This window comes from Hypanus sabinus, chromosome 7, assembly GCF_030144855.1.
Source record: "Hypanus sabinus isolate sHypSab1 chromosome 7, sHypSab1.hap1, whole genome shotgun sequence".
Classification (NCBI taxonomy): domain Eukaryota; kingdom Metazoa; phylum Chordata; class Chondrichthyes; order Myliobatiformes; family Dasyatidae; genus Hypanus; species Hypanus sabinus.
This window is the reverse complement of record NC_082712.1, coordinates 62146781-62156873: the sequence shown is the minus strand read 5'-3', so window position 1 is coordinate 62156873 and position 10093 is coordinate 62146781. Positions and strand designations below refer to the sequence as shown.

At 43.7% G+C, this 10093-nt stretch overlaps 1 long non-coding RNA gene across 2 annotated transcripts in view; it reads right to left on the bottom strand.

Annotated features, from left to right (window-relative positions):
* Window positions 1-1059: 1059 nt before the first annotated feature.
* The window catches only part of LOC132396839 (uncharacterized), a 75212-nt gene continuing 66178 nt past the window's right edge, over window positions 1060-10093 (bottom strand). For both annotated transcript variants that reach the window (XR_009513147.1, XR_009513148.1), the window contains exon 3: window positions 1060-1964. This is a non-coding gene — a long non-coding RNA (uncharacterized LOC132396839). The remainder of the gene's footprint in view (window positions 1965-10093) is intronic.

The window sequence follows — 10093 nt, the reverse complement described above, 5'->3', positions numbered from 1 at the left end:
GCAGATACAGCAGGCAGTGAAGAAAGCTAATGGCATTTTGACCTTCATAACAAGGGGAGTTGAGTATAGGAGCAAAGAGGTCCTTCTGCAGTTGTACAGGGCCCTGGTGAGACCCCACCTGGAGTATTGTGTTCAGTTTTGGTCTCCAAATTTGAGGAAGGACATTCTTGCTATTGAGGGAGTGCAGAGTAGGTTCACGAGGTTGATTCCCCGGATTGCAGAAAGACTGGAGCGACTGGGCTTGTATACACTGGAATTTAGAAGGATGAGAAGGGATCTGATTGAAATATGTAAGATTTTGGACGCGCTAGAGGCAGGAAACATGTTCCCGATGTTGGGGCAGTCCAGAACCAGAGACCACAGTTTCAGAATAAGGGGTAGGCCATTTAGAACAGAGTTGAGGAAAAACATTTTCACCCAGAGAGTTGTGGCAGAGAATGCTCTGCCTCAGTAGGCAATGGAGGCCAATTCTCTGGATGCTTTCAAGAAAGAGATAGATAGAGCTCTTATAGATAGTGGAATCAAGGAGTATGGGGAAAAGGCAGGAATGGGGTACTGATTGTGGATGATCAGCCATGATCACATTGAATGGCAGTGCTGGCTCAAAGGGCCAAATGGCCTACTCCTGCACCTCTTGTCTATTGTCTATTCATTGTTTTTTTCATATCATCAATTGCCTCCTGTTTGGTCGTCTCAGACACTGCAGCTACTGCTTTTATATTCTCCATGTCAGCACTTGCCTCCGTGAGCTGGACCGGCAGTCAAGTTACATCACCTTCTGCCGAGTGTAACGCAGCATTCTGTAGCTTCAGCTCTGTGTCACTATCCAAGACTAAAACTCTTTTCACCAAATTAAGTCTTTCACAGGCAGATAAATCCAGAATTGACTGTACATTTTTTGGCACAACCACAAATGAAAGCATGTGCACAATATTTTTGTGTGATACTTTTGCCACACATGTTCCTTTAACTGGAATGTCTGCACCTGAATACCCGGTCACTTTTATATTTGTCTGATGTAACTTCCGTCTTGGCTTTAATGCATTAAACACAGGTTCTCCAAGAACACTTACTTGTGCTCCAGTATCAAGTTTAAATAGAATATCATTTTGATTCACTTGCAATGGAATGGTCCAGTCATTCTTATTTTATTTATTTTCACAAAGCACATCTATATAAAATTCCTCACATTCATCTTCAGGCACAGCATTTACTTGTTTCAGTTTATTTTCCTTCTTTCTACTTTTACAACAGCATAAAAAATGATTAATCTTACCATAGCCATTGCAAATAGTCACACTTTTTTTTTAAAAGACAGTATTTACATTGCAGTTTTCGACAAAAAGCTCTTCAGTCCGCACTGTCAAGGTCTCAGAAGCTTTGCAAAGCACCAAAGCTTTTTCAAAATTTAATTTTTGCTCTCTCAACAGCCTTTGTCTCAGAGCATTATCTCGAATGCCACAAACAAGTCCATCTTTAATGAGAGAGTCCGTGAGCAATCCAAACTCGCATGTTCTACTACGCTTTCTTAACTCAGTAACATACTGATCAATTGTTTCAGCAGCTCTCTGCGCACACGTGAAGAATTTATATCGCTCATACGTTAAATTACACTTAGGCATACAAAATACTTCAAATCTGTCCACTATCAACTTTAAATTGAAATTATCTCCATCTTCAAAGACAAAATTATTATATACCTCTACTGCGTCATTCCTGATTACATGGCGCAAAAGCGCAGTTTTGGTTTTTTTCAGATTTTTCTTCATAATCGATCTCTGATAAGTACAGTTCAGACTGTTGCTTGAATATCCTCCAAATCTCAGTTCTATTGCCAGTCAGCTGAAATTTCAGTGGGGGTTGTAAACCTTCCATTTTACCTTTTACAGTTTGAACTTTTTTCTTCTTTTTTTCCGATTATCTTTGATTCTTGATTCTCCCATATTATTCTTCCAGAACCACTTCTGTTTAAACATACCGTGGGTTATCAGTAAAGAATCATATTAGAATTGGAGAATTTTTATTTACAGTAATGAACAAACACGTCTTAACCCAGCCACGTGCTGAAACATTCTGGCAATCCCGTGCATGCTCAGTGCTCTGTCCAATCATTTAGTGGCACATCATTGCATGTGATATCATCACATAGACAATAACAAACAAATGGAAAAAGTATCAGTAGCAGGTTGTAGTGTATATTTCTTCCAAACTTGAAAGATGGCCAAAAGTGATTGTTGTCTCCATGACCTTGACCTAAAACAATTGAGGTAATGGCAGCCAAGTATTGCCATGGAGCTAAAGGTTTTGCATTATTGGTGTCAAAGCATATTGAGCCTCTGCAGCCTGTTTGGATCCATGTAGATGCTGCACCATACCAGGATGCATAAAATGTGTTCCTTTAAATTGACATACTGCTTTTGATATCCGGCTATGCTCCCTAATTTAAGACCAAGGTCAAATCTGGACCACCGGAGAACTAAAAGAGATGCATGATATGTTCCCCAAGGGTTTAAAAGAAGAAAAGTCTTTGTTCTGGCTCATTACAGTCTGGTGTAGGTTTGAGTCCCATTCCAGAAAACTTGAGTGTCAATCAAGTTTTATACACTCAATGGAGACACTGATGGAGTGCTACCTTTCAGATGACATATAAATCTTAGAATGATTTTAAAGTAAAGATACCTGCAATTATGTCCTTTTTTTGTGTGAGCTTACTGGGGGTAAATTTGATTTTGTGCTTCCTATAGTGCTTATAGTGCAATAAATATTATATTTGAAATATTACATTGACTACAAATACCCTGGGAAAATTTAAAATCATGATAGGTGCTGTATCTTTCATTGATTTGTGTACTTATAGTCTTTTTGCAATGAGACAGCATTACTTTATAAAACAGCTGCTCCTCTCTACCCAGATTCCAAGTTGCAATGTTTTATTAAATAGTTTACAATCACCCTATTGTTCAAGAGAAAAGGAAACCCAAATGGTAATTGTAGAAACAAGGTGAGCTGCCAGTACTGAAGGAATGCTGTTTGAGTAAAACAAGATTTTACTGTAAATCAAAATTCTGGTGCAAATCTTTGAGGGTCATGAAGCACGTTTCATCATCAACTTAGAGTAATTTTCACAGTAATGGTCACAGTCATCTAATTTCACAGTAATGAAAACAGTCATCTACTTAGTCACAATTACAGTCATCTACTTTCACAGTAATGGTCACAATTGTCTACTTTCACAGTCATGATCATAGTCGTCTACCTAATGGTCACAGTCGTCTACTTTCACAGTAATGGTCACAGATACAGTAGATGAGCCCAACAGATTCACAGGTGAAGTGTGCTCTCACCTGTAAGGACTGTTTGGGGCCCTCAATGGAGGTGAATGGGCAGGTGTTGCACTTCTACTGCTCACAGAGATATATGCCAGGAAGGAGATCAGTGGGGAGGGAGGAATGCACAAGTGAATCATGGAGAGTGTGATCTCTGTGGAAAGTGGAGGTGAGGTAAAGATGTGTTTGGTGGTAGGATCCCACTGAAGATGGCAAATGTTGTGGAGAATGATGAGGAGGCTTATGGGGTGGTACGTGAGGTATGTGGAGACAGTGTTAAGGCAGCGGGAAGATGGGTGAGTACAGATGTCCGGAAAAAAGGAGGAGATGTGGGTGAGGGCTGCAACAATGGTGGAGGAAGGGAATTTCCATTCTTCTCACTGCCTTAACAGGGACAGAGTCCTTCTTGTCTTCATCTACCCCCCCATGTGCTTCTGCATCCATCACACCAATCTTTGCAACATACGCCATCTTCAACGGGATCCTACCACCAAACACACCTTTCCCTCAGCCACACTCTCCACTTCCTATAGGAATCACTCCATGAGTCCCTTGTTCAGTCATCCTTCCCCACAAATCTCTCTCCTGGCACATATCCCAGGAAAACAACAGAAATGTTACGGCTGCCCATCCGCCTCCTCCCTCACCTCTATTCAGGGCCCCAAGCAGTCTTTCCAAGTCAGGCAACTTCACCTGTGAAGCTGGTGAGATCATCTACTGTATCCGGTGCTCCCAATGCCATCTCCTCTACATTGGTGAGACCTGACAAACTGGTGGACCACTTTGTCGTGTACCTCCGACTGCTTCATCCACAAAGGTGAAATTTCCCAGTAGCCAGCCATATTTATTCCTAGCCACAGAGTGGTTCCAACAGGTAGGTCCATGGTCTCATCTTCCGCCATAATGAGGCCACTCTCAGGGTGGAGGAGCAACATCTCATATTCCATCTAGGTAGCCTCCAAGCTGAAGGGATGAATATTGATTTCTCCTTCCAGTATTTTTTCCCTCTCCCTTCCTCCTCTTCTATTCTTCACTCCTGCTACTTATCTCTGCTCCTCAGCTGTCATAAGGTGGGCATTGGGAGCGGACTCAAATGCAAGACACAGACACTGAAGTACTAGGGAGAGGACTGGGTGCATCAAGAAAGCACAGGAAGTGGGAAAGAAATGACGCTGGACAAGACACAGGCCCTGGACAAGACTAGGAGACAGGACATGGGCTAGGAATAGAGTAGGAAATTGGGACCTGGACGAGGAACTAGGAACTGGGAACCTGGACAAGGACTTCGAGCCAGAGACTGGACACGGACCCAGAACCTGGGTCTTGACTTGGGTCAGACTCCGGATCCAGGCGAGGACTGGACATGGCGGCAGGACACGGGACTCCAGGGCTGGATGAGGACATAATGCTCAGACTTGATCTAGATCGAGAGAGAGCAGGAACACAGAGCCTAGGTCAAGGGAGAGCAAAGCAGAAGCAGGGAGAGGTGTAGCTGGATGTAGAGTGGAACCCCCACAGAGCCTTGGACTTGAGCACAGGAACACAGAGCCAGGACCCCTCCTTGGGACCAGGACATAGGGCTGGGACTCATACACAGAACACAGAGTCAGGACCCCTCCTTGGGGACAGGACATATGGCCGGGGTTTTACAGAGCCGGGACCCCTCCTTGGGGACAGGACGTATGGCCGGGGTTTTACAGAGTCAGGACCCCTCCTTGGGGACAGGACATATGGCCGGGGTTTTACAGAGTCAGGACCCCTCCTTGGGGACAGGACGTATGGCCGGGGTTTTACAGAGTCAGGACCCCTCCTTGGGGACAGGACGTATGGCCGGGGTTTTACAGAGTCAGGACCCCTCCTTGGGGACAGGACGTATGGCCGGGGTTTTACAGAGTCAGGACCCCTCCTTCGGGACAGGACGTATGGCCGGGGTTTTACAGAGTCAGGACCCCTCCTTGGGGACAGGACGTATGGCCGGGGTTTTACAGAGTCAGGACCCCTCTTTGGGGACAGGACATAGGGCCAGGACTCATACACAGACACTAAACACAGGGACACAAAGAGACAGTTCCAAGCTCAACCATAGATAGTTCCTTCTGTAGGCATGGCAAGGCTCTGGTCTCACTCTGGCAGCTGAACTTGACGGAGATACAGGTGAGGACACAGGCGTGAGTAGCCAGCAGGGCTACAGAGGGAAGGAAGGGAACAGTCCAGCCTCAAGGTGACAGCAAAGACAGCCTGACTTACTCAATGGAGGCAAGGATAGGCAGGGACAGATACCACCATAGGGTAACAGCAAGAACAGCCTGACTTACCACACAGAGGCAAGGACAGAACACCAACAAGACAAACCAGCAACCACACTTGAACCCAGGGCCACTTATATTCCAGCACAATATGAGAATCAGGTGCTTGTGATTAAGCACAACTGAAACAACGGAGAGCCAGAAGACCCGGAGTCCACGGTCCGGACCACGACATCAACTGCCCACACTTCGCCTGATGGCCCTCCTCTTTCCCTTTCTCCCCTGGTCTACTCTCCTTTCTTATCAGATTCCATCTTCCATGACCCTCTACCTTTTTCACATCACCTCCCAATCCCCCTCCCTCACACACCTGGCTTAAGCTATCACCTTCCAGCTTGTCCTCCTTCCCCTCCCCTCCCATTTTAACTCTGGCAGCTTCCCCCTTCTTTTCCAGTCCTGATGAAGGATTTCAGTCTGAAACATCGACTGCTTACTCATTTCCATTGATGCTGCCTGACCTGCTGAGTTCCTCCAGCATTTTGTGTGTGTTGCTCTGGATTCCAGCATTTGCAGAATCTCTTATGTAAATATGGAGGTCAGCTACCCAATAATATAAAAGAGGATACCAAAAGTTTTTTCAGAGTAAAAGAGAGATGAGAGTGGATATCAGACAACAGGAAAATGATGTTGGAGAGGTAGTAATGGAGGACAATTTTGTGTCATTCTTCACTGTGGAAGACACAAGCAGTATGCCAGAAATTTGAGAGTGTCAATTTGTGAGTATAGTTGCTATTACTAAATAGAAGTTGCTTGGGAAACTGAAAGTTCTAAAAGTAAATAAGTCACCTGGATCAGATTGACTCTAACTGAGGGTTCAGAAAGAGGGTGCTGAGGAGATTGTGGAGCCATTAGTTAAGATCGTACAAAAATGACTAGATTCAAGAATGGTTCCAGAGGTCTAGGAAATTGCAAATGTCACTCCAATCTTCAAGAGGGGAGTGAGGCAGAAGAATGGAAATTATAGGCCTGTTCGCTTGACTTCATCAGTTGGGAAGATGTTGGAGTCCATTATTAAGGATGAGGTTTTGGGGCACTTTGGGGCACATGATACAAAAAAAGCCAAGGCCAGCATGGTTCTTTTAAGGGGAAATCTTGCCTGACAAATCTGCTGGAATACTTTCAGGAAATAATAGGCAGGATACAAGCGGGAGTCAGTGGATGTTGTTTATTTGGATTTTCAGAACGCATTTGACAAGGTGCCACATATAAGATTGTTAAGCAAGATAAGAGCCCATGGACTTACAGGAAAACACTAGCATGGATAGAAGATTGGCCGAATGGCAGAAGTCAAAGAATCGTAATAAAGGGAGCCTAGTTTGATTGGTTGCCTGTGACTAGTAGTGTTCTGCAGGGACTGATGTTGATACCACTTCTTATGATGTTATACAATATGTCAATAGCTTGGATGATGGCTTTGTGACCAAGCAGGTAGTATTAAGGAAGCAGGGAGTCTGCAGAAGGACTTTGACAGATTGAAAAGTTGGGTAAAGAAGTAGCAAATGGAATGTAGTGTAGGGAAATGTATGTTCATGCACTTCAGTAGAAGAAATAAAGGTGTAGACATCTTTCTAATTGTGGAGAACATTTAAAAATCAGAAATGCCAAGGGACTTGGGAGACCTTGTGTGGGTTTCCTGGAAGGTTAGTTTGCAGGTTGAGTCAGTTGTGAGGAAGACAAACACAATGCTAGCATTCATTTCAAGAGGATTAGAATATAAGAGCAAGGATGTAATGCTGAGGCTTTGTTCAGGAGGCACTTGGACTATCATAACCAGTTTGGGCTCATTGGATAGGGTCCAGAGGTTATTCATGAGAATGATTCCAGGACTGAAAGGGTTAATACATGAAGACCATTTGATGGCTCTGGGCCTGTACTCACTGGAGTTTAGAAGAATGATGGGTAGCTCATTGAAACCTATCGAACATTGAATGGCCTAGATAGAGTGCATGTGGAGGGGATGTTTCCTATAGTGGGTGAGTCCAGAACAGGAGGGCACGGCCTCAGAATAGAGGGACATCCTTTTAGATGGGTGTTGAAATTTGTTATAGTTGGGTGGGGTAGTGGAGATAAGCTCCCATTACCTATTAAATGCTCCCAGTGGAGTGCATCTTAAATAGCCTCTGACGACCAAGTCCAGCTACTGGCCGTTGCACGTAGTTTAGCTAATAAGCCCAAATGAACTGTTTGTACTGGCAGGAAAAGGGACAAAGGCAGGTTATCAGTGTATTAAAATCAGTTGCTCCATGCATTTGGGGCTCATCGACTGTGGTTGGTAGCTCATCTAGGAGAAGGAAAACTCTGACCTTGAACTTCCGCTGTCTTGTGCTATACCCACTCATGGGGTAGGTTTCAGGAATGAACCCCAAGGAAAAATCCAGATTAGGATTCCCTAAGGCAGTCCTACACTGAGTTCAACATTGACGGGCAACTCTGCAACACTGCTGGTGTCAGACTGCATTGGTCTTCGCTTGTCTTTTGGATTGATTAGCTGTGTGGAGAGAGAGAGCCTGCTGCATGGGCAACAGCTTACTCTCCATATCGTACTGTCCTGGCTTGCACACTCGCTTGGGTTTCGATTAACGGGGCTGCACCAACAATGTAGACAGCTAGGTCACAACTACATGGTTGACCCGACCAGTGGAGGGCCTCTCTCCCATTTACATCATAGAGTAGAAGGAATTTCCTTAGCTAGAGGATGGCGAATCAGCAGAATTCATTGCACAGTCGGCTATGGAGGCTAACTCATTGGGTATACTTAAAGTGGAGGTTGATAGGTCCTTGGTTAGTAAAGTTATTAAATGTTATGGGTGGCAAACAGGAGAATGGGATTGAGAGGGATAATAAATCAGCCATGATGGAATGGTGGAGCAGACTCAATGGGCATAATGGTTTAATTCTTTTCCTGTGACTTTAATATACTGTATGTTGCACATTCATGAGAACTTTTGCAAAGAAGGTTAAGGTGAACTCAGAGCGAGTCCTATTTCACTGGTGGCCTAAACCAAATGGCTTACCACCTAAATCCAGCTTTCAGGTTTGTAATGGTACAATATTGTCTAATTTTTAATTATATAGTATTGCACACTGATACCTAAATATAAATATTGGATAAAGGAATTTGAAAGAGCAAATTTTACTTTTCATTAGGAACATTGCACAGGAATCCTTTGTTCCTACCACCACTTACTGCACATGTTTTACAGGATCAGGTTTATTATCACTGGCATATGTCATAAATTTGATAACTTTATGGCAGCAGTACAATGCAATACATAATAAATAAATACAAAGATAAAATCTGAATTACAGTAACTATATACTGTATACATTTACTAAATAGTTAAGTTAAAGTAAGTATTGCAAAAAAAAACTTGAAATAAAAAAGCAGTGACGTAGTGTTCGTGGGTTCAATGTCCATTTAGAAATCCGATGGCAGAGGGGAAGAAGCTATTCTGAATCACTGTGTGTGTGTCCCTTCAGGCTTCTGTACCTCCTTCCCAATGGTAACAATGAGAAGAAGACATGTCCTGGGTGGTGGGGATCCTTAATGATGGACAGTGCCTTCCTAAAGCACTGCTTCTTGAAGATGTCTTGTATACTATGGAGGCAGGTACTCATGATGGAGCTGACTAATTTTATAAGATTCTGCAGCTTACTTTGATCTTGTGTAGTAGCCTCCCCATGCCAGATGGTGATGATGCAACGAGTCTGAATGCTCTCCACGGTAGAAGTTTAGTAGACGTTTTCAAGTGTTTTAGTTGACAAACCAAATCTCCTCAAACTCCTAATGAAATATAGCCGCTGTCTTGCCTTCTTTATAGCTACATCGATATGTTGAATCCAGGTTAGGTTCTCTGAGATATTGACACCCAGGAACTTGAGGACTGGCTTGTGTTGCCTCGCCTTAACCTTCTGAAATCCACAATCAGCTCTTTGGTCTCACTGATGTTGAGTGCAAGGTTGTTGCTGTGACACCACTCAACTACCTGTTATATCTCACTCCTGTACACCCATTCATCACCATCTGAACTGCTGCCAACAATGGTGGTATCAGCAGCAAATTTATAGATGGCATTTAAGCTGTGCCTAGCCACACAGTCACGAGTGAAGAGAGAATAAAGCGGTGGGCTAAGCACACATCTCTGAGGTGTACCAGCATTGATTCTCAGCAAGGTGGAGGTGTTATTTCCAAACTACACAAATGGTGCTCTTCAAGGACATGTGAGGAAACTACAAGGTTTGAACATCTACAAGATTCAGACATAACAAGGCTTCTTCAATAATACCTCCTTCAAATTTTCTGACCTCTGGCAGAACAAGCTAGTTGGCTCATTGGAATATTATCACTCTCAAGCTCTGATCTGTGCGACATACCACCCTGAAAGAATTATGTTACTGTTCTTTCATTATGGCCATTAAATCCTAGAACTCAGTATATACAGCAATGTGTCAGCAACTTCA